This window comes from Saimiri boliviensis, chromosome 1 (assembly GCF_048565385.1).
Source record: "Saimiri boliviensis isolate mSaiBol1 chromosome 1, mSaiBol1.pri, whole genome shotgun sequence".
NCBI lineage: Eukaryota > Metazoa > Chordata > Mammalia > Primates > Cebidae > Saimiri > Saimiri boliviensis.
In genome coordinates, this window is record NC_133449.1 from 210,007,884 (window position 1) to 210,031,388 (window position 23,505).

A 23,505-nucleotide genomic window follows, 5' to 3' on the forward strand; every position below is an offset into this window, starting at 1 on the left:
TGATTTAAAATTTGCATTTTACAGAGAGTTCTAAAAGAAGATCTTAAATATTTTTTGTTAATTTTTCTCATACTTTCATTTTTATAATTTTCAGATGTTTACAATTTTATTTTTCACTAAGCATGTCAACATTTTAAGATAATATATTTCATTTCAATGTGTGTATACATTTTGATACAGAAAAGTACATGCTGTGGAGAGAAAAATATTCTTCCTTTATTTTTTATATCACGCTATCATCTTACATTGAAATCCCTCAGACTAAGGCATATTCGATGACTGTTAATTACACACTGACATATAGTTTTTAGATCTTTATAAAGCTTCACAGACACTTATTGAATTTTAAGAAATATTCTAGAATGTGTCAAGTGGACAAAATCATGAAGCTAAGTACTGCAGTTAGGGGCTGTGTGAAAAATAAATAAATAAATGAAGGCTAACAGTTTGAAAATAATTACAAATTATATTAATGAGTACAAAACTAAACTTTAGCCACTTCAGATGTGTAGCGGATTAAGTAAGAATAGCCTGCCATTTCTGTCTGAGAAATTAATATTAAACTTCAGCATTCATCCTACTCCTGTCCAATACCTTTGAAGGCCTGAGCACATTCCATATTTCCAAGGGCATTCAATTTGTACTGAGATGACTTTTAATTTAGACCTTCAGCTTTAATTTGTGTCAGAGTCTGAAAGAATGCAATTTTCAAATATAAGGATTGAAAAATTATTATATATAGTCTAGACTATTTGGTACTATCGTGGATCACGCAATGTTATAATAGGCACACAAAACTCTGCCATTCTTTGCCTGTGAAACTGTGGAAAAACCACTGAACTTCTCTAAAGCTCTGCTTCCTCATATAAAAAATGAAGAGGTTGGATTAGGTGATAAATGAGGTTTAGTCCAATTCCAAGGTGTTGCAATTTTCTCCATAACATTATACTAGATTTGGAAATACTTCCCAGAGGTTATAATTGTCATAATTATATCACATATTTAACTGGTATAAATTTCCTCTTACTCATTTGAAATTATTTCAGCACAAATAAAGCTCATCTAGGATAGACTCTGATGATAACAAAAACTGAGCCAAACAGACTATCATGTAGTCAAGATGATCAAATAACCTAACCAGAAAGGAAAGGAAATGTAAGTTTCAAGTCACATACCACGTATCAACTCTGGTAGATGTGTAGTAGTTGTGGACAGTGACCCTAAATTGCCTGTCTTCACTGGGAAAGCATTGTGATGCGATTTCTGACATGTATATGGAATGAAAAAAGATAGTATGCATGCAGGTATTCACTATCCTCATGAAAAATCTAACCATTATTTAGTTACTCAGTCCCAGTGCACTGTGATGCTAACCTCAATGCCCTGAGCCCTCTTTCAACACCATGAACCCAAATAGAGGAGGCCAAGAACCATAATCATTATAGCTCGTATTGGAGATGTTCAAATGCAGGAATTAATAAATAGTGGCATATTCACATGGATGAAGTACCCCAATATTTAGGAAATAAATCCCTGCTTGCAGTCTTTTCACACTGTATAGATTATATCTCTGGAAGCAAGCCTGAATACATTATGATCTTTTCAACAATTGTAACACAATTAATTGAAATCTTAAAAATTCTTAACAAGGAGGTATGGATGGTAAACTCTGTAAGTAAAGATAAAACACTATGTAACATATGTTTATATAAAGTTGCTGATTATTCTTAGACATTAGACAGTTGGTGGGCAAATTTGCAAAGATAATATTAATGACTGTAACATAAAGTAAGGATTAGTGTTTTTATCCTTAAATTTGTTATGATTTTTAACATCCAAATGTATGATAATGAACTAAAACAAACGAAAATACCTATTATTTGTCAGGTTCTGAATAGCAGTAGGTAATTTTTCAGATATTCAAGCTGTGTGCAGTAACATTTGTCTACAGGAACCAGACATAAATGAAAGCCAGAAATCTAGTTTGTTGCTTTCATTACTATATTACCAGGATATAGCAACCTGGATTATTTTAGATAATTTAAATATGTGATAGACAAGCAAATAAACCAATAAGACAGTATGACTTTATTTTTCACTTATTAAAACTATTTATTAAACTTCAACTACAATATAGACTTTATTTGTATTAGCAATACAAGAATGAATAAAAGATACATACTCCTGAATCTCTCAATAAATGACACACAGAAACACACACACACACAAATAACAAGTACACAAATGCCATGTCCATCAATAATAACTAAAATGAATAAAGATGAAGCAGTTATTGATTAGGCAATACAGAATAGATGGTTACCGTATTTTACATAGAGTGGTCAGGATAATCCTCTTTGATAAAGTAATGTTTGAATAGAGCCCAAAAGAAGATGAAAAAATTAAAGTGACCAAAGAGATTTATATGGGGCAATTTTTTGTTGTATGTTTGTATTTTCTCAGTATTGTACAATAAATATCATTTTTCAATAGAGGAAAATAGTATAATTAAAACATTTTAAAAGACACAACTAAATTTACTTCTTATTGAATACAAAATAGTCACAATTCCTTAATCTACCATTTAATGTTCTCTACAATTAAATTTTAAGATCTCTTCATAGGTTTTCTCCAATAATTCTGTTTTTGCTAAGTGAAATATTTACAAATTTCCATATAGATACATACTTCCAAACCTTTTGGTTTTTCATACTTATTTGCTTAAAATATCTTTTCATTCTTATATAAAGTTCATATCAATTTAAAGACCTAGCTAAAATTAAACATCTAAATAGAATCATTTTTCTCTTCTGCAATTAATATTTTATTTTACCATATTTTATACTTTGTGTCATAATTATTTCTGTACTTACTGATTCATTTTTTACACTACAACATACTTAAGAAAGATGTCATGTCTATTTCATCCCTATACTCTGCGTAATACCGACAGAGTTCTTACAGTTGCTTATTTTCAATAAAATGCCTATCATTGATTAATCTGGCAGTTGTCAAATACTAGATACTTCACAAATTCTCAAAACATTAATCCCAATTTTATACATACTACATTTTTCAAGTAACTTACATTTCTGAGTAAGAAAAGTTCTTTTTCAATGTCAACAATAAATAAATAAAAATGTCATTTAATGAAACATGGCATTTTAAAATAGTCAACCAATTTGTTATCACAAAGTGTTTTTTATAATCTACTTCTTTTAAGTTTTATATTCCACTACTTCAATGATAGAGATTCTTTTCCTCTAATATATTGGGCTTATCTAAAATTAGATTTTTAGAAAAGATTTTCCAACTAAGAACAAGTTTGAAAATTTTGATATAGATTTCTTATATGACTTTTAGACTTTCCAGGTACATTTTTAACTGTGGGGGATGACTTGGTTTTATAACTTTATTCCTACTTACAAATATCATGATGATTCAATTCTTCATTTATAAATATGTGTTGCTTTATCTCAGATTATTATTCCTATATACATAAAATATATAGGAATATAAATATACCTAAATACATTCCCATATATATATAATATATATGGGAATATAAATATACCTAAATATATTCCTATATTTTAAATATAAAGTATAGGAATATATTTTATTTCTATGTATACCTATAAATATACCTAAATATATTCCTATATATATAAAATGTATATAGGAATATAAATATACCTACACATTTTCTCAGAGATTATCAACATAAAAATAAACAAGTAATAAACATGAGTAAGATTTGATTTTATTTGAAAATATCTTGACTGGAATAGACTGAAAAATGGAAAGTCTTTATGTAAATACTAAAAAATACATCTTAATTGCAGTTATCAAAACTGTCAAGAGAAAAGTTGATTGTAATAAAATGCATTTGACACCTTTCAGACTGAGCAGAAAAACTGGGATGAAGAAGTAGCTGTGCATGAACCACAGCTGGAGGACCACACTCTCTTCTGAGGCATCTTCTGGACTATTTCAAGACATTTTCATCCTTCATTACTCTGACCCTTCACCCCTCAGAATGGAATAGTTGTGCTCACTTTGGCAGCACGTATACCAAAATTGTGAATGATACAAAGAAAATTTTCTTGGCCCCTGAACAAGGGTAACATGCAAATTCATGAAGCATTTTATATTTTTTCAACAGAGTAAAAAAACAACTCACAGAATGGGAGAAAATGTTCACCAACTTTGCACCCAACAAAAGCCTACCATAAAGAGTCTTTAAGAAACTTAAACAAAGAACTCAACAAGCAAAATAACAACAACAACAAACACTAAAAATGGACAAAGGACATGAACAGATACATCTTAAAAGAAGACATACAAGTAGCCAATAAACATGAAACAATGATCTAAATCACTAATTATCAGAGAAATGCAAATCAAAGTCACAATGAGATATTATCTCATACTGTTCACAATGGCTATTACTAAAAAGACATAAAATAATGGATGCTGGTGAGGCTGCAGAGAAAAGGAATATTTATGTACTATTGGGGGAAATGTAAATTAGTTCAGCCATTGTGGAAAGAAGTTTGGAGATACCTCAAAGAATTCAAAACAAACTACCTTTTGACCCAGTTATCCCATTATTGAGCACATACCCAAAGGAAAACAGATTGTTCTATTAAAAAAAAAAAAAGACACAGAAGTTTTTTACAATACAAAAGACATGGAATCAACATAGGTGCCCACAAACAATAGATTGAATAAAGAAAATGTAATACATATACACCGTGGAATACTACATAGCCATTAAAAAAGTGAAATAATATCTTTTCAAGCGACATGTATGAAACTGTAGGTCATTATCCTAAGTGAATTGACACAGAAACAGAAAGCCAAATGCCACATGTTCTCATTTATAAGCAGGAGCTTATAAAATTGAGTATGTATGGACATAAAGATAGGAAAAATGGATACTGAAGACTGCAAGAAGTGGCAAGAAGCAGAAGAAGACAAAGCTGAAAAACTACCTTTTGAATTGTATGCTTATTGATGCACACACCAAACCTCAGCGTCATGTAGTATACCATGTGAAACCTGAACATGCACCCCTTGAATCTAAAATAAAAATTTAAATTATTTATAAAAATGAAATATTTCACCTTGAAAATATATGATCATTTGCTCTGGAGAAGGTAAAATTACAGTATAAATATGAAGCATCTTTCTAAAGCAATAATCAGCATCTGGGGAAATAATAAAAGGCATTGACATACCTGGACTGTTAAGACGATTATTTTTTTATGTGAAAAGAAAAATACCCAGAATATATTTCCTATAGGTCAATCTTATATTGATTTTGAGATATAATGCTACTTGGGAAATTTAGTAAATATTTTAATTCAGAAACCAGAACATTGATGTGGTAAATTCCTTCCAAATACGCAAAGCAATGACCACCCATGGAAAAATTATAATTTAAAAATATTATTTAAATGCATGCAAATATGTAAGGCATATATTAGGTTCTTCAGGTGTATCATATAATCTAGTCCCTGTAAATTCATAGCAAGTTATAGAGTGGTGTTGTCATCACTGCTCACAGAAAAGAATACTGAGGGACAAAAGAAGTACTTGAGTTCATTTCCAAATAAATTTTGTTCTTTCTTAACTTTTATTTTAGGTTCAAGGGTGCCTGTTCAAGATTGTTACATAGGTAAACTTGTGTCATGAGGGTTTACTATACAGATTATTTTGTCACTATATACTAGGCCTAGTAATCATTAGTTATTTTTTTCTGATCCTCTTCCTCCCCCCACCCTTTACCCTCAAGTAGATCACAGTGTGTGTTGCTCTCCTCTATATGTCCACGTGCTCTCATCATTTAGCTCTCACTTAAAAGCAAGAACATGGAGTATTTGTTGTTTCTGCTTTACTTTGCTAAAAATAATGGCCACCAACTCCATCCATGTTCCCATAAAATACATAATTTCGTTTTTTTTATGGCTGCATAGTATTCTGTGGTGTATAGGTACCACATTTCTTTATCCAATCTGTCATTGTGAGACATATAGGTCGATTCTATATCTCTGCTATTGGGAAAAGTGCTGCAAGGAACATTTGCATATATATAGTTTGATTCTATGTCTTTGCTATTGTGAAAAGTGCTGCAAGGAACATTTGCATACATGTGTCTTTATGGCTAAAATTATATTCCTTCAGATATACATATATACCCAGGAATGGTATGGCTAGACTGAAAGGAATTTCTGTTTTTAGCTGTTTGAGAAATTGTCACATTGTTTTTGACAATAGTTGAACAAATTTACACTCTCACTGACAGTGTATAAGCATTCCCTTTTCTCTGCAACCTCAGCAGCATCTGTTATTTTCTGTCTTTTTAACAATAGCCATTATGACTGGTGTGAGATGGTATCTCACTGTGGTTTTTATTTGCATCTCTCTGATGATTAGTGATGATTTTTTGATTTTTTAATAATAGCCATCCTGACTCAAAGCCCATGTTTTTAACTTCAATGAAACGCTGCTTTTGTATCAGGCAAGAAGGCATTGCATGTGAAGGTACAGATTTGTTTTTCACACAGAAGGAAAGGTGGAATGTGGGGCTTTTTTCCAAGTCACAGATGCTCACAGAAATAGCGTTTTGGAAAATAAGCCTGGCACATACTAACAACATATTTTTCTTTTATTATGATTGCTTTAAAAATGACTTATAAAACTGTTAAACTTCCTAGCAAATTTGCTGCTCATAAATTTATAAATAGTTCCATAGTTTTAAAATACATATTTTAATTGTTTAAGTTCAGGTGTTCCATGACAGGAAATAAAAACAACTGTGAAATGTCTATTATGCTTTTGATTATAATTTATTATTTCTTCAGTCTTAAATATTTTAACATTTAAATTACATTTTAAATGATAATTATGGGTTCAAAGTTACATTCAGACTATTCAAGTCATAAGAATGGTCAGAATAATTGAAAAAATTAATAACAGAATTTTAAAATATCTGAAACCTATCTGGAATTACAAGCTTGGCAGTTGGTAAGGATTCTCTCAACATATTTGACATTAAAGAATATTATGTTATACTGTCATTAAAATACCAAATCAGTTTATAAGATGGAACCAATACAAAATTCTGAGAAGTACATGGAAGTTTAAATAAGATGACTCCTAATATTGTAAGTGATAACAAGCTTGAAAGACTCTTCAAAAAACTCCTAAGCATTGGTTATATAGAACCGAAACCATCTCACAAAACGAGGCCTTCAAAATTCATCACTGTCACTTACAGGTAAGAAAACAGAATTTTACAAGTTAAAAAAAAGCTCTATTTTTTAGTATGGAACGATATAATGAAAAACACAGTAAAATATGTACTTTAAATAAATGACTTCTGCCTTCCTCTTCCAGTTATATTCTCTGTTCTTATATATATTCTCTGCCACTTATTTAGTAGCCGACTATAGGATTTTTTCCCTCTTCCACCAATAAGGATCAGTCTCATGAGTGAGCTTTGACACCATGCAAGCTTGCTTCTTTGTTTCTTAAATAATATATCCATAATAACAACTGGAATGTGTAGCAATAAAACACAATTTCTGGTTAGTTTATCAGCCACGTATAATTGTCACTATTAATAAGGCTCAAACATCCCTTTCTTCAATGCAGGAATATGAAGACTTCCCAATAATGCTTACTGTTCAAAAATGTAAATCACAGGGATGATGGAATAGCTGGGTAGAAAAATCAAACAAGAATAAAATGGAAAAGCAATGTCAGGTAGCTTCCACTGCAGAAGTAAAGTGGTAATGCACCACAGCCAAAATGATTACTCATAAATAGTGAAACCCACCAGATGACATAATGTCCTTTGATAAAAGAAAAAAACTTCAGCTGAAATAAATTTAAAAGAGTTGAATTGAGCAATGAGCAGTTTGAGAATTGGGCACCTTTCTAAGCCACAGTAGGCTCAGAGAGTCCAGCATAGCCACATGGTAGAAGAAAAGTTATGGACAGAAAAAGAAAAGTGATATACGGAAAATGGAAATGAGGTACAGAAACAGCTGGCTCGATTACAGTTTGACATTTGCCTTATCTGAACGCAGTTTGAACAGTTGGCTGCATTTAATTGGGCAAAACTTGGTTATTGGTACAAGTGTAGGCTACAGTCTGGTTATGCCTCTACTTGCTATAGTTCATGATATACAGAGAAACATTTGGGCCAAACTTAAATATGTAAAGAATCAGCTTTAGGCTAAAACTTGTTTTAGCAATTCCCACCTTTTGATCATCTTCTCAATCTTGAAAGATTGACCAAAACTTTAGTTACTGATGTCACTATCCCCACTGGCTTTGAATCCCACTTGGAAACAGTATAACAGTGGGTTTTGCAAGGTAGGAACAAGGACAAAGTAGAAGGTACCTCCTTACGCTGCAATGTATTGTTTACACGAGAAAAACAAAACCTGGTCTATTCTAGGATCTATGTTTTTCCTTAAGTCTTAGTTTGATTATGTCCCATTTAACATGGATGATACCATATTGCTTTTGTCTGGTCTTTTGGGGCCTAGTACATAAGCAGAATCCAAAACAACGGCCTCTCATTGTTTTAAAAAATTCCCTTTTTTTGACCAAATGTGTTAAAGGTTTAAAACACTTGACATATTAAAATAGAATTCCAGGTCAACATAAGTCATTCATTTAGCCAAAATGATAACTCAAAATTTTAAGAAAGGCAAAAACATTTCATTATTTACAGAGGGAAGACTTAGCTTTCCAAAAAAATCTGTCTCTTCTCTTTCCCTTATTTTTACTGTAGTTTATTGAAAAAGCAAACAAAAATAGTTCATTATCCTTTAATATCACTTGAAAATCTTATTCAAGAGGGTTTTTAGCATAAAGGGCGTTGAATTTTGTCAAAGGTCTTCTCTGCATCGATTGAGATAATCATGTGGTTTTTGTCTTTGGTTTTGTTTATGTGGTGAATTACGTTTATGGACTTGTGTATGCTGAACCAGCCTTGCATCCCCGGGATGAATCCTACTTGATCATGGTGGATGAGCTTTTTGATATGCTGTTGCAATTGGCATGCCAGTATTTTATTGAAGATTTTTGCATCTATGTTCATTATGGATATTGGCCTGAAGTTTTCTTTTCTTGTTGAGTCTCTGCCGGGTTTTGGTATCAGGATGATGTTTGTCTCATAAAATGATTTGGGAAGGATTCCCTCTTTTTAGATTGTCTGGAATAGTTTCAGAAGGAATGGTATCAGCTCCTCTTTGTATGTCTGGTAGAATTCGGCTGTGAACCCATCTGGACCTGGGCTTTTTTTGGGTGGTAGGCTCTTTATTGCTGCCTCGACTTCAGACCTTGTTATTGGTCTAGTCAGGGTTTCAGCCTCTTCCAGGTTTAGGCTTGCGAGGATGCAGGTGTCCAGGAATTTATCCACTTCTTCCAGGTTTACTAGTTTATGTGCATAGAGTTGTTTGTAATAATCTCTGATTCAAGAAATAGCCAAATTTTACCCTTGCATTAATGTACTATTAATGTCATCCCATTTTTAACAAAATCTTACAGAATAATCTATCCAATCTTAATCAATTTGTCCATAAGGTGAGATTCTCATAAATATTTTATAAACTTTTACAAATTTTTGTTAAGAAGCAGGTCAGTGTTCCAAGAAAACCCTGTTATGCTTTTATTCCAATGTTAAATTTATGGGGAAAAAATGCACAATACTGCTTTAAATTTAGCCAATTTGTTCATACACAGAATCTCTTCTACAATTAATTTTTCACAAACCTTTAACAATCTGCTCAAACAGATTTAAAATTTATCTAATTTAAAATAATTCTTTAGTCCTCTAAGGCAATAATTTACATTCATATGCCTTCTTATAATCTTTTAGGAAAATAACATTTTACTTTTCTTACACACCTTGCATGTAAAACTGTTTCTTCAGTAGTTTCAAGTACATGTTGCACTGTTAACTCTTAGCAACTTTTGGTGAAAAGTCTGGTTAGTAAGCAATTTTAATTATGCATTAGGTTTGGAGCCTAGGACATCAGACAGAAGTGCTAATAAGGTCTGACTCTTTTGACCATAGCTAGGGGGATGGCTAATTTCAGATGTCCCCAGGCCTGACCTAATATTTGACCTGCCTGATTTAGACCAAATGTCTTTAATTTACCTATAATCTTTAAAACCCTTTATTTCCTAACACTGAAGTCACATGAACTAAAAGGCATTAGTTTTGTTTTTCTGACAAAATATTTGACTTTTCTTTAAGCCAATAAATTAGAGTTGAGATATATATATATATATATATATCACAAAGATAACACATACATAACTACGCAAATAGACAGAGGAAGATCCAGTATTGTAGAATTTTTCATTTGCCGTTTGTTAATTTTTTAAATTGCCTTCAGAGTTGAGACCTTCAAGGAGCAGGACCAGGAAAGCACACAATTTCTAGGGCCTAATATCTAGGCACAGCTGGAAGGCAAAAACAAATCCCCAAAAATAAGGGTCCCATTTTTATATTACATTCTGGATCCCCAAAAGGAGGGAAATGCTATGGGAAAAGACAGTGTGAAACTTTTACCATGCTAAGCAACCCAAACCCAATCAGCCCATTCTAGGACTAGCTCATCCCCCATGGCAGGCTTATCTCAGTAGGGACAGGGATATTTCCATACTTTTTGGGTGGCCAAGAGCATGCTTTTCTGATCCAAATGTGCAATGAGTCAAAAACCAACATTTGCCATCCCCAAAAGTATATTTAGCCTTAGATTTTGAGAGCAACCCCAAGACACATAATCATCAGATTTACCAAGGTTGAAATGAAGGAAAAAATGTTAAGGGAAGCCAGAGAGAAAGATCTGACTACCAACAAAGGGAAGCCCATCAAACTAACAGCTGATCTATTAGCAGAAACCTTACAAGTCACAAGAGAGTGGGCCAATATTCAACATTATTAAAGAAAAGAATTTTCAATCCAGAATTTCATATCCAGCCAAACTAAGCTTCATAAGCAAAGGAGAAATAAAATATTTTACAGACAAGCAAATGCTGAGAGATTTTGTCACCACCAGTCTTGCCTTACAAGAGCTCCTGATGAAAGCACTAAACATGGAAAGGAAAAACTGGTACAAGCCCTGCAAAAATATAGCAAATTGTAAAGACCATGGACACTGTGAAGAAACTGTGTCAAGTAATGGACAAAATAACCAGTTAGGTTATTTTGAATGACAGGATCAAATTCTCACATAATAATGAGAAGAAAGACACAACAAATCAGAATCTCTGGTACACAGCCAAAGCAGTGTTTAGAGAGAAATTTATAGCACTAAATGCCCGTAAAAGAAAGCATGGAAGATCTAAAATTGACATCATCACATCACAATTAAAAGAACTAGAGAAGCAAGCACAAGCAAATTCAAAAGCTATCAGAAGACAAGAAATAATTAAGATCTGTGTAGAACTGAAGTAGAGAGACACGTAAAAGACCCTTCAAAAAAAATCAATGAATCCAGGATCCAGTTTTTTAAAAAGATCAACAAAATAGATAGCCTGTGAACAAGATTAATAAAGCAGAAAACAGAGAAGAATCAAATAGACAAAATAAAAAATGATAAAGGGGCTATCTATTGATCCCACAAAATACAATCTATCATCAGAGAATACTATAAACACTTCTACACAAATAAACTAGAAAATCTAAAAGAAATGGATAAATTCCTGGACACACACACACACACCCAAGACTAAATCAGGAAGAAGTTAAATCCCTGAATATGTCAGTAACAAGTTCTGAAATTGAGGCAGTAATTAATAGCCAACCAAAAAAAGCCCAGGACCAGACAGATTCACAATTGAATTTTACCAGAGGTACTAAGAGGAGCTGATACCATTACTTCTGAAACTGTTCCAATCAGTAGAAGAAAGGGACTTCTCCCTAACTCATTTTTTGAGGCCAGCCTCATCCTGATACCAAAACCTGGCAGAGACACAACTAAAAAAGAAAATTTCAGGCCAATATTCCTGATGAGCATCAGTATGAAAATCCTCAATAAAATACTGACACACTGAATCCAGCAGCACATTAAAAGCTTATTCACAATGATCAAGTTGGCTTCATCCCTGGGATACAAGGCTGGTTCAACATATACAAATCAATAAACATAATCTATCATGTAAACAGAATCAATGACAAAACAACATGATTTTCTCGATAGATCCAGAAAAGGCCTGTGATAAAATTCAACACCACTTCATGCAAAAAACTTTCAATAAACTAGGTATTGATGGAATGTATCTCAAAATATTAAGAGTTATTTATGACAAACCCACAGCCAATATCATACTGAAAGGGCAAAATCTGGAAGGATTCACTTTGTAAACTGACACAAGACAAGGAGCCCTCTCTCACCACTCATATTCAACATAATATTGGAAGTTCTGATCAGGGCAATCAGGCAAGACAAAGAAATAAAGAGTATTCAAATAGAAAGAGAGAAAGTCAAATTGTCTCTGTTTGCAGATGCCATGATTGTATATTTAGAAAACCCCATCTTCTCATCCCCATATCTTAAGCCGATAAACAACTTCAGCAAAATCTCAAAACACAAAATCAATGTGCAAAAATCACAAGCATTCCTATATACCAATAATAGAAACAGAGAGCAAAATCAGGAGTGAACTCCCACTCACAATTGCTACAAAGGAAATAAAATACCTAAGGATACAACTTACAAGGTATGTGAAGGAACTCTTCAAGGAAAACTACAAACTACTGCTCAAGGAAGTAAGAGAAGACACAAAGAAATGGAAAAACACTTCATGCTCATAGATTGGAAAAATCAATCTCGTAAAAATGAACATACTGCCCAAAGCAATTTATAGATTAAATGCTATCCTCAACAAACTACCATTGACTTTTTTCACAGAATTAGAAAATCTACTTTAAATTTTATATGGAACCAAAGAGAGCCTATTTGTATAGCCAAGACGATTCTAAGCTAAAAGAACAAAGCTGGAGGCATCACACTGACTTCAAACTATACTACAAGGTTACAGTAACCAAAACAACATGGGACTGGTACCAAAACAGAGATATAGACCAATTGAACAGAGCAGAGGCCTCAGAAATAGCACCACACATCTACAACCATCGGATCTTTGACAAATCAGAAGAAACAGCAATGAATAAAGGATTCCCTATTAAATAAATGTTGTCGGGAAAACTGACTAGCCATATGCAGAAAACTGAAACTGTACCCCTTCCTTAAACCTTATATAAAAATTAACTCAAGATGAATTAAACACTTAAACATAAAACCTAAAATCATAAAATACCTAGAAGAAAACCTAGGCAATATCACTCAGGACATAGGCACGGGCAAAGACTTCATGACTAAAACACCAAAAACAATAACAACAAAAGCCAAAATTGACCAATGGGACCTAATTAAACTAAAGACCTTCTGCACATCAAAGAAACTACCATCAGAGTGAACAGGCAACCTACAGAATGGGAGAAAATTTTTGCAATCTATCCATCTGACAAAGGCATAAAATACAGAATATACAAAGAACTTTAAAAAAATTACCAGAAAAAAAAAAAAAACAACCACATCAAAAAGCAGGTGAAGAATATGAACAGACACTGCTCAAAAGAGGACATGTAAGCAGGCAACAAAGATGAAAAGCTCATCATCACTGGTCATTAGAGAAATGCAGATCAAAACCAAATTAGATACCATCTCATGCCAGTTAGAATGGTGATCATTAAAAAGTCAGGAAACAACAGAAGCTGGAGACAATGTGGAGAAATAGGAACGCTTTTACACTGTTGATAGGAGTGTAAATAAGTTCAACCATTGTGGAAGACAGTGTGGTGATTCCTCAAGGATCTAGAACTAGAAATACCATTTGGCCCTGCAATCCTATTACTGGGTATATACCCAAAGGATTATAAATCATTCTACTGTAAAGACACATGCACATGTATATTTATTATAGGACTATTCACAATAGCAAAGAGTTGGAACCAACCCAAATGTCCATCAATGATAGACTGGATAAAGAAAATGTTGCATGTATATACCATGGAATACTATGAAGCCATTAAAAAAAAGATAAGTTCATGTCCTTTGCAGGGACATGGATGAAGCTGGAAACCATCATTCTCAGCAAACTAACACAAGAACTGAAAACCAAACACCACATGTTCTCACTTGTAAGTGGGATGGTACCATAAGTGGGATGGTACCGTAAATGGGATGGTACTATAAGCATGTTGATTTTAAAAGCAAAATTGTATTTGAAAAAAAAATCCCACAGCCAAAGACATTTTTAAAAATTATTGTTTTAAAAGGATGAAGATATTTTTGCTCATAATATGAATAAATCATATATATGTGACAAAGTATATATGTATATTTTATTTCTATAATTAAAACAAGACAAGTAAAATTGCACTTGAAACCTATTACAGAAAATAGTAACTATAATGTGGTTAATTTTTTGAATTGATAATAAGTTTCAATGGAATGCTTTTTTAAAAAATTAAAAACCCCATTTTGTAGCACAAATATTTTCATGAACCTGCAGCAACTTCTTATCATTAGTATATTTTCTTCTCTATATTCCTGCAATTTTCTCATCTGTGGAATATTTGTGATTATTATGCACAATTCTTTAAACATAGTTCTTTCAATTGTCTAAATATTGCAAACGAGTTAGTGAAGTCAGTGATAGCTAATTTACACAGTTCTTCAGCATTAATCATATCTGTCATTTGCATTAAGAATCATACACTATTTTAAAAAATATATACATAGGACTAAAGGTTTTCAATTTTTACATCTATATGGGAAATTCTGTCAGTATAATTAGCTGCTATTTTTATCAAAATTATGGAAAATGTTATCATATATTTCTCTGCTATCATTATTGGGTTTATTTTCTGGATTTTTAAATTATTATTATTTTTTGTATTGTTTTCCACAGTACAAGATTTGTTCAAGAGATGAAAATGGGACAGGCTCCATTGAAGTCCCCAAGTAGAAGCCTGTCTTAACTAAATTATCAAATTTTCTGCTTTGGATACATTGTTACTGCCATAATTCAGAAACAAAAAGAAAAACAATTTATTCTACAGATGCAATAAGTCATTTGATATTCCTAGTCCATTTTTGTGTCAAGTATTTTCTCAGTTCCACTGAATCCAGCTTAAAACACATTCACAATCAACTTCAGCATATAAGTATTTTATTATAAAATAAATTAAATATTGGAAAATTTAGTTAAAAAATAATTTTTCAGAAAAAGAGAGCATGGATCAAGTTAACAAAGATAAAGCAAGTGATGGAGTGATTGCTCAGAATCACAATAAAAGCTCCTCCAAGGATTTTGTTATGGACAACCTAGAGTACACAGGTATAATTCATTTATTAGATGGCTATGAATAACACAATTGTTATTTGAAGATGAAGAAGTCAACCCCACATTTCCAATGAAAGGAAAAGATCCAATTATTTCAAAGACTAAGCTATTTAACTAAATGCTACATCCTAGGGAACTATGTTCCTACAGTAGAGAGAAAAAGTAAAATGTTGATGTGACTGGTGAATAAGAGAAGAGAATAACCAAATGTTATGCAGATTTTTAAATAATTATAATAGGAAATAATATGTCACCAAAATAGAAAGTCTTAGAAAGAGCTTATTTTAACTAATCAGCCAAATACATGTAATGTATTTCTTAATTTTCCCCAAATTAGTGTAATTTTTGATATAGCATAATTAGTATGTTGTATACAATCAGAATTTTATATTTAAATAATGATTGTAGAGTTTGAATTTGGGAAGTGATATAGTCAAACACATAAATTGGTTATATTAACCCTCATGTTATGAGTTAAGAATAAAGTTCAGGAAAAAAGTTCTTGAGAAAGCAGTGGGGCAATATGTCCTTTTTTATGATTAATTCCTAAGCTGTCACTAAAAGAAGAAGAATAAATTTGCTATAAATACTGTATGCATTTTGACAACATTTGAGTTGATACTTATTTCTGAATAGCTTTGTGAAAAATGGCTTCTTTGATTATTTTAAATATAACATTTCTTATTCTAAATTAAATAAAAGATTGTTCATGGTGCAATGGAGAAAAATAATTTATATTGCCATTTCTCAATTCTACCCACAAATGTCTCTCTCTCCAGCATAACTCTCTTTATTCACTGGGCTTGATTTATAATGATTTTTTATTTGCCAAAAAAGTCCAACAAAATATGATGAATTGCTACTAGTGAGACTGGTTCAAATATATATATATATTCAAATATATATATATGTGTATACATGTATATACACATATATATTTGAAAGTGTGTATTATATATATATATATATATATATATATATATATATACACACACACATATATATGTGTGTATATATACTTTTACTTCCACAGTTAGATGGTCATATATATATATATATATATATATATAGAGAGAGAGAGAGAGAGAGAGAGAGAGAGAGTTGTTATATATGGATCTTAAAGATCTTCAGGCATTTTAAAGATGGCATACCATTTGTTTTGTGCAACAGCAAATAATAACATTGCTTGAAACCTGAGATTATAAAGGAACTGCAGGACCTTGAAAATAAATCTAGAAGATAAAATTTACTGCTTTTCCGAAGAATTTACTTCTTTGACCCTTGATGAAGGACACTTTTTTGACAAGGAAAATATTTTCTTGCATCAAGTAGTTCTAATTTAGACCTAATTAAAGTATATTTGGAGGAAGGGGTGGAAAAAGGCAGTAATTCCAGAACATCATGTTAAATTTATGTTGTCACTAGAAAGGCTTAAAAATGTTTCTGATTATATTTTTAAGCTGCAATAACTAAAAACGGCCCTTTTTGGCCTATAGCAAATCAGTGCACTAAATATACCCAAGTTAGCATTGTACAAGACAATATGTAATATTTAGTTTTAGTGAGACTATGAAAAGTAGAAGAGAATGAGCAGATGCAGGAATGGAATTATCAACATTACTATTGTTAGTGGGAAGCATTTTTACATTTTAAGGTTATAATTTAACCTTTTTCAGGCATATCAGATATAGACATTATAAAACACCTGTATCAAATATGATCTTAACTATTTTTTGTATGAAAAATAAAATGACAAGTTCTCCTGGAAAATAAGATAGTTTGCCAAGCATTGACTTCTTTGAATTACTTTTGAAGGAATTTGATAGAGATTGGCTATTACTCAGATTCTCAAGGTTGAATTAAATATATTTGCCAACACTTCAAATGGGTGGGAGAGCAATCTAACTGTGGAAGTGAGAGGAATTTAAACTGTTAGAAGTTGGAAATGCTAACTGTCTTTGAACAAAGTGCTCAATTAACACAGAAAATATATAGTAATCTTTCTTGGACTAAAAGAGTCAATAAACTTCAAAAATTCAATAAGCTCCTATTTTCAGAGATTTGGAGTTAGAACTTTAAATATTTATTAATAACAACTTTAAAATTGCATTTAGTTAGCCTCTGTTGAATGAGAAATTAACATTTCTAGATGTTAGAACTAGAGCTTAGAAATATCATCACTTGGATATGGGTCTGGCCAGCTACCACTCGAATGAAAATATATTTCACGAGATAATTTAATTTTCATTGAGTGTAATTTGTGCAAAGATGTAGTGACTTGGAAAGTTCTTCAATGTAAAACATCTTAGGAAAGAAGTTATTGCTAACTAGACGTGAAAGAGCTGATGAATCATTCACTGGAAAACTTCACTTGAACAGGAAATACAACACCATTTTAGATATTGCCTTTTTCATTTAAACGCTGGAATTAATTGTAAAATAAATCTTACCCATTCTCATTAAGCCCTAAAGAAGTGTGGTATGATGCAGTTTACTGATACTTAAGACAACCAAAGAACAATTTTCACACCTCATTGCTACACATAAAAGAGAGGTTAAATGAAATCCGAGACACATAATAAGAGCCCTTTAGGCTCTTTGATCACTTATTACGTGGACTTTTCCCTTGTAATATCGCAGTGATTTTCTGCTTTATACACCAGAACTAAAAATAATTCTGATCATATGTAAATGTTGCATGTATTATTAGAACTCAGGTAAATGCTTTCAGCTCAAGTGATTGAAACAGATCTTAATTTTTCATCTGCACAATCTTCAACAAATCATATTTCCCTAGTCTTGTATTTTTCATCAATGTTAATGGGTCCCATGGATACATAATTGCAGGATAATTAGGATATTTGATTAATCAATATATTTATTTCAGTCTCAAACAGTAACAGTTCAGCTTTCTCTCACTATCTTGAATTTTTAAAATAAATGAAATAAAGTGTTAACAGGATATGTTTCTTTAGATGTATGAGTGTATATGTATATAGAGAACATGAGTTCTGATTTGTGCTTATTAAGGTAGAAATTATACACACAACTAGAAAAAATTATTTAGAAAATTGGTATAAATTTAATTTTAAAACTCCTTAAAATATTAACTTAAAGTGTCTCTGAATTACAAATGTTACAGGAAATTACTATGTTCAGTGCATTACAATTAACAGTATGCACTTTGTAACAGGTATGAAATCATGCTATTCCACTCAACTACATGTGAGATGTTTAGTGATATCTTATTTCCCTAAGCCACAATTTGTACATGTAAAAATTGAAATAATACTAGTTACTGTTTCATAGTGTTGTGGTGTTAATTAAAGTAACACTAACAAAGCTCTTAGCTGAGATTCTGACAAAAGATCAATAAGGAGAATCTTTCCTTTTTTATTTGTATTTAAATATATAGTCATACAAAGCAGGCAATGGACTCCATATTATAGTATTTTGAACATTTTTCTTAGAAAAATGACTGAATAAATGGAAGCATGAATGAAGTACTCTGTGATATACTGCTACTAAGGGCAAAACCAGCTCATCTATTCTTTATATATTAATTTTTTGTCACATTTTGTATTTTATAATACTTATATCTCCAATTGAAAATGGTACTATGATGATGAGGTTAATAATAATAGAGACTAATTGCCCAATTACCTAGAGTTAGTTTCAGTTGTTACATATACTTCATTAGCTTTTACATAAACAAAAAAATTATTCATCACAATGTAAAAATATTGTTTTTTCTTAAAACATTTTTGTATCATAGTGTAAATATTAATTATGAAAAAGTAAAAACTAGGCAACTATGAGTAAAATACATACTTTCTCATGTAAGTTCAAGAATGCCAGAATTTCTAATTGATGATTTCTAACTCCTTACACCCACCCCCATTTCAGACCTCATCTCCTGTACTCCACTTCAGATTTCCGACTATAGCTTTCTCAAATTAAAAGATTAGCAAATCCTGAAAACCTTCAGCATTGACAGAAAATCCTTTTGTACACTACTTCAAACAAAAATATTTAAAAACATGACTAAAACACCAAAAGCAATGGAAACAAAACCCACAATAGACAAATGGGATCTAATTAAACTTTAGAGCTTCTGCACAGCAAAAGAAACAATTATTAGAGTGGACTGGCAACCAACAGACTGGGAAAAAAATTTTACAATCTACCCATCTGACAAAGGGCTAATATCCAGAATATACAAAGAATTAAAGCACATTTATAAGAAAAAAAACAAACAACCCCATCAAAAAGTGGGCAAAGGATGTGAACAGTCACTTATCAAAAGACATCTATGGGGCCAACAAACATATGAAAAAATGCTCATCATCGTTGGTCATTGGAGAAATGCAAATCAAAACCACATTGAGATGCCAGCTCATGCCAGTTAGAATGGCGATCACTAAAAAATCTGGAGACAGCAGATGCTGAAGATGTGGAGAAAAAGGAACTCTTTTACACTGTTGGTGGGAGTGTAAATTAATTCAACCATTATGAAAGGCAGTGCAGCGATTTCTCAAGGATCTAGAAATAGAAATTCCATTTCACCCAGGAATCCCATTACTGGGTATATACCCAAAGGATTCACATGCACACGTATGTTCATTACGGCACTGTTTACAATAGCAAAGACCTGGAACCAATGCAAATGCCCATCAATGATAGGCCGGACGAGGAAAATGTGGCACATATACACCATGGAATGTTATGCAGCCATAAAAAATGAGGAGTTTGTATCCTTTGTAGAGACTTGAATGAATCTGGAAACCATCATTCTCAGCAAACTGATACAAGAACAGAAAATCAAACACTGCATGTTCTCACTCATAGCAGGTAATGAACAATGAGAACACCTCCGCACAGAGAAGAGAACACCACTCATTGGTCTAGGTAGGAGGGGGTGGAGTGGAGGGTAGGGGAAGGATAGCGGGGGCAGGGGGTGTGGAGGCAGGGAGGATGGAAGAGATAATAACACCGGGACAAATGCCTGATGTAGGTGACGGGGCTGGGGTGAGGGGGTACCTATGTAACAATCCTGCAGCATGCAGGATATGCACACGTACCCCAGATCCCAAAGTACAATTAAAAAAACAAAACACTTACACAAGGATGAACTGAGTGAACCTAGAAATAAATTCAGAAATTCCAGAGGTACCTTCATTCAGAGGCTTTTTTTCATTCATTAGAAGCAAATGCTAAAATGAAGATAACAGATAGCTTAGGCACACTCCAAAGTAATGTAAGATAAATATATATATATATATATATATATATATATATATATATATATATATATGAAACAAGGTAAACCAGAGGTTAAATAACTGTAAAACTTCTCATCCCCAAAAAGGTATGAAAGGGTAAAAGGAGTAAAGTCTGAGAGATGACTTTTAAAGAACATTTCTTTAGAAAGTGTTTAAGAGCTGCACACTCTAAGGGAAAGGGTTAAGGAACGCTGCATTGTAAACAGAATTCCAGAGGAAAAGACTTTAATTCCATTACTTGGAAGATTTCATATGCTTATCTTTCAGCTTGGAGACAAGGTAGACTCGTGTCTGAGTCACCTGTCAAAATAATCTAAGGAGAAAAAGGTTGGTTGAAGCAACCTCTGGCATCAGAGAAAAGGCTAGGACCGAGGAAGAACTCCACTTAGAGAGTTTGTTGAAGCAGATATGAATGAGTATTTCCTGTGAATCAAATACAGGCTACACAGCAGAGAAACAGCATAGTAATTTCTTGTATCATATGCGAGAATAGGTAAGAGGTCTGGGAGAGTAAAAGGTAGAAGATCATTGGTTGTCCAGGGCTATGGCTAAGGTCCAGAGACCCAAAGAGATATGTTTGCCATGGGTAATGCATCACCAACATAGGCTGTCTCCAAATAAACCAGGAAATGTTTAAAAAAAAAAAAAAAAATATATATATATATATATATATATATATATATATATATATATATTCTTTAAAACTATGACACATTCCAAGGAGCACGAAACAAGATCTTTTCTCATATCTATCCTGAAAGGATTTAAAAAAAAAAAAAAGAATGATAATATAGTTAAAGAAAAAACAGAAGTTGATGCAAAACCAGTGTTCTTAAGGAAGATTTACAGAATTAGAGGGGGAAAAAAAAAAATAACAAAATCCTAACCTCAGGAAACCTACAACTTGTAAAAGCAGAATTGAGAAATAAAAGCTGTCAAAGAGATGGTAAAAGAGCTCATAGCAAAAAATAAAAAAAAATAAAATAAAAGAAACCAAAATGGAAGACAAGAGAAGTGAATGTTTCAAGTAGGAGGAAATTACTGGCTATGTGGAACATAAGGTTATGTAATATTAGTATAAAAAATGTCTGTTTTACCTTCTCAAGAGCAGTTCTCATGGGATGCTGTAAGACAAAGTCATTTTAAACTGGAAAATGCATTTATTTTTTACAAGTGGAGGCATTTCTATAATATATTATCAGGACGTTTTGAAAATTCTAATAAAAGTTATAGCAACTCTTTTTGTCTCTAACACTTCTTGGCTATATGTTCTGAATAAGTTACTTGACTCAGGGATTGTTGGAGTTAATAAAAGAAGATAATTTTGCAAAAACGGCTAACAATTAATTTACTTTAAAGGCCTTGAAATGAATTTTTTTTTCTATCAGTAAGGCTTATTTAAATAGGTGTTTATACATGTTTATTAGAGATTATATAATCACATGATTAAAGATACTTTTTCAGTGTCATGCAGTGATATTCAAACAATAAATTTTGTTACCGTAAATGTCTAATTTTTTTAAATAAATGTTTAAGAAATAAAATTAATTCTAAAAATGACAGTTTTGTTTAACAAAGATTTGCAATTAATTTTAGTTCTTAAATGAACAAACATCATCAAGTTATTTTTCCCCAAAGAATAACTATAACTCAATAGTGCTACTACTATTCTTATTTATATAAAATGACCCACCCTCCAACACAAAAAAGAGGAAAACATAGATCATGAAAACTAATCCAAAGTAGTGTATATCAGTAAGTATTCTCTGAACAACAACACCTGATTCCATGTAAGACATAAAATAATATTATTAAATTTGAAAAAGAGCATGACAATATGTGTGACAAAATCTGAATCATGCCTAACAAAGAGTTAAGTTATAATTGGCTGCCATAATTTAAGTAAATATTTAAGTTATTGGTATATGATAACAGTATAACCAAAAAATGCATACAAGAACTGATTTCATGCAACATAAAAACATGCTTCAAAATACTTTTTTTATGCCACCTGTGTAAATTATCTCAAAATTAAATGAATCTGTGAACGCGATGATATCAAGTATAAGCCAATTAACATAGACATATGCCAGCTTAAAATTAAATTATCATATCTTAAAGTTCAAAAAATTGCACAAAATAATCCTTCTAAGAAGGATGTTTATCTTCATGAAATTTAGATATTATTGAGCAGATATTAAATAGTTTCTTGTTGAATAGATCCTAAAAATGACAAATATGTCTGATTGTCCATTTTGAATGTCATGTTAGATTATCACTCATAAAATATGACTTCATATTAAAATATGTTATTTGAAATGATATTGTATTAGGATATTTTTATGTATGCTAGAGGAAATTTTAAGCTATCAGCAATCACTTTAATCTGTTTAGAAAATAAAATACAAATACTATTTTTTTTAAATTGCCAGATCTTGAGATATGATTTTCAGTAAGTGTATGTATTGAGTAAACAATAGTTTATATTTTTCTACTGGAATGTAAAAGCTTATATAATAAGAATTTCCCTTCTTTTTCTGAATGAAAGTGAAATATGAAAACACATAATGAAAGTAAAATTGAATAGTGGACAATAAACATAACATAGACATATAAAATGGCATATAAACATATAAGCATTTTATAAGTGTATATAATGTGTATGTATATGCATTTATATCTATCATCACAATATGTCTTTGAATGATTTATTATATTTATAGAAAGATCAATCGAGTAAAATAGAGATTTTAGAAAGACTTAAATAAATGTATTTCAT

The 23,505-nt window shown here is 31.7% G+C and overlaps 1 non-coding gene across 1 annotated transcript; it reads left to right on the forward strand.

Moving 5' to 3' along the window:
* The first annotated feature begins 4,050 nt into the window (after positions 1-4,050).
* LOC120365691 (U6 spliceosomal RNA) lies at positions 4,051-4,158 on the forward strand. The gene has a single exon (XR_005580573.1). It is a non-coding gene; the product is annotated as a U6 spliceosomal RNA (small nuclear RNA).
* The last annotated feature ends 19,347 nt before the right edge of the window (positions 4,159-23,505 follow it).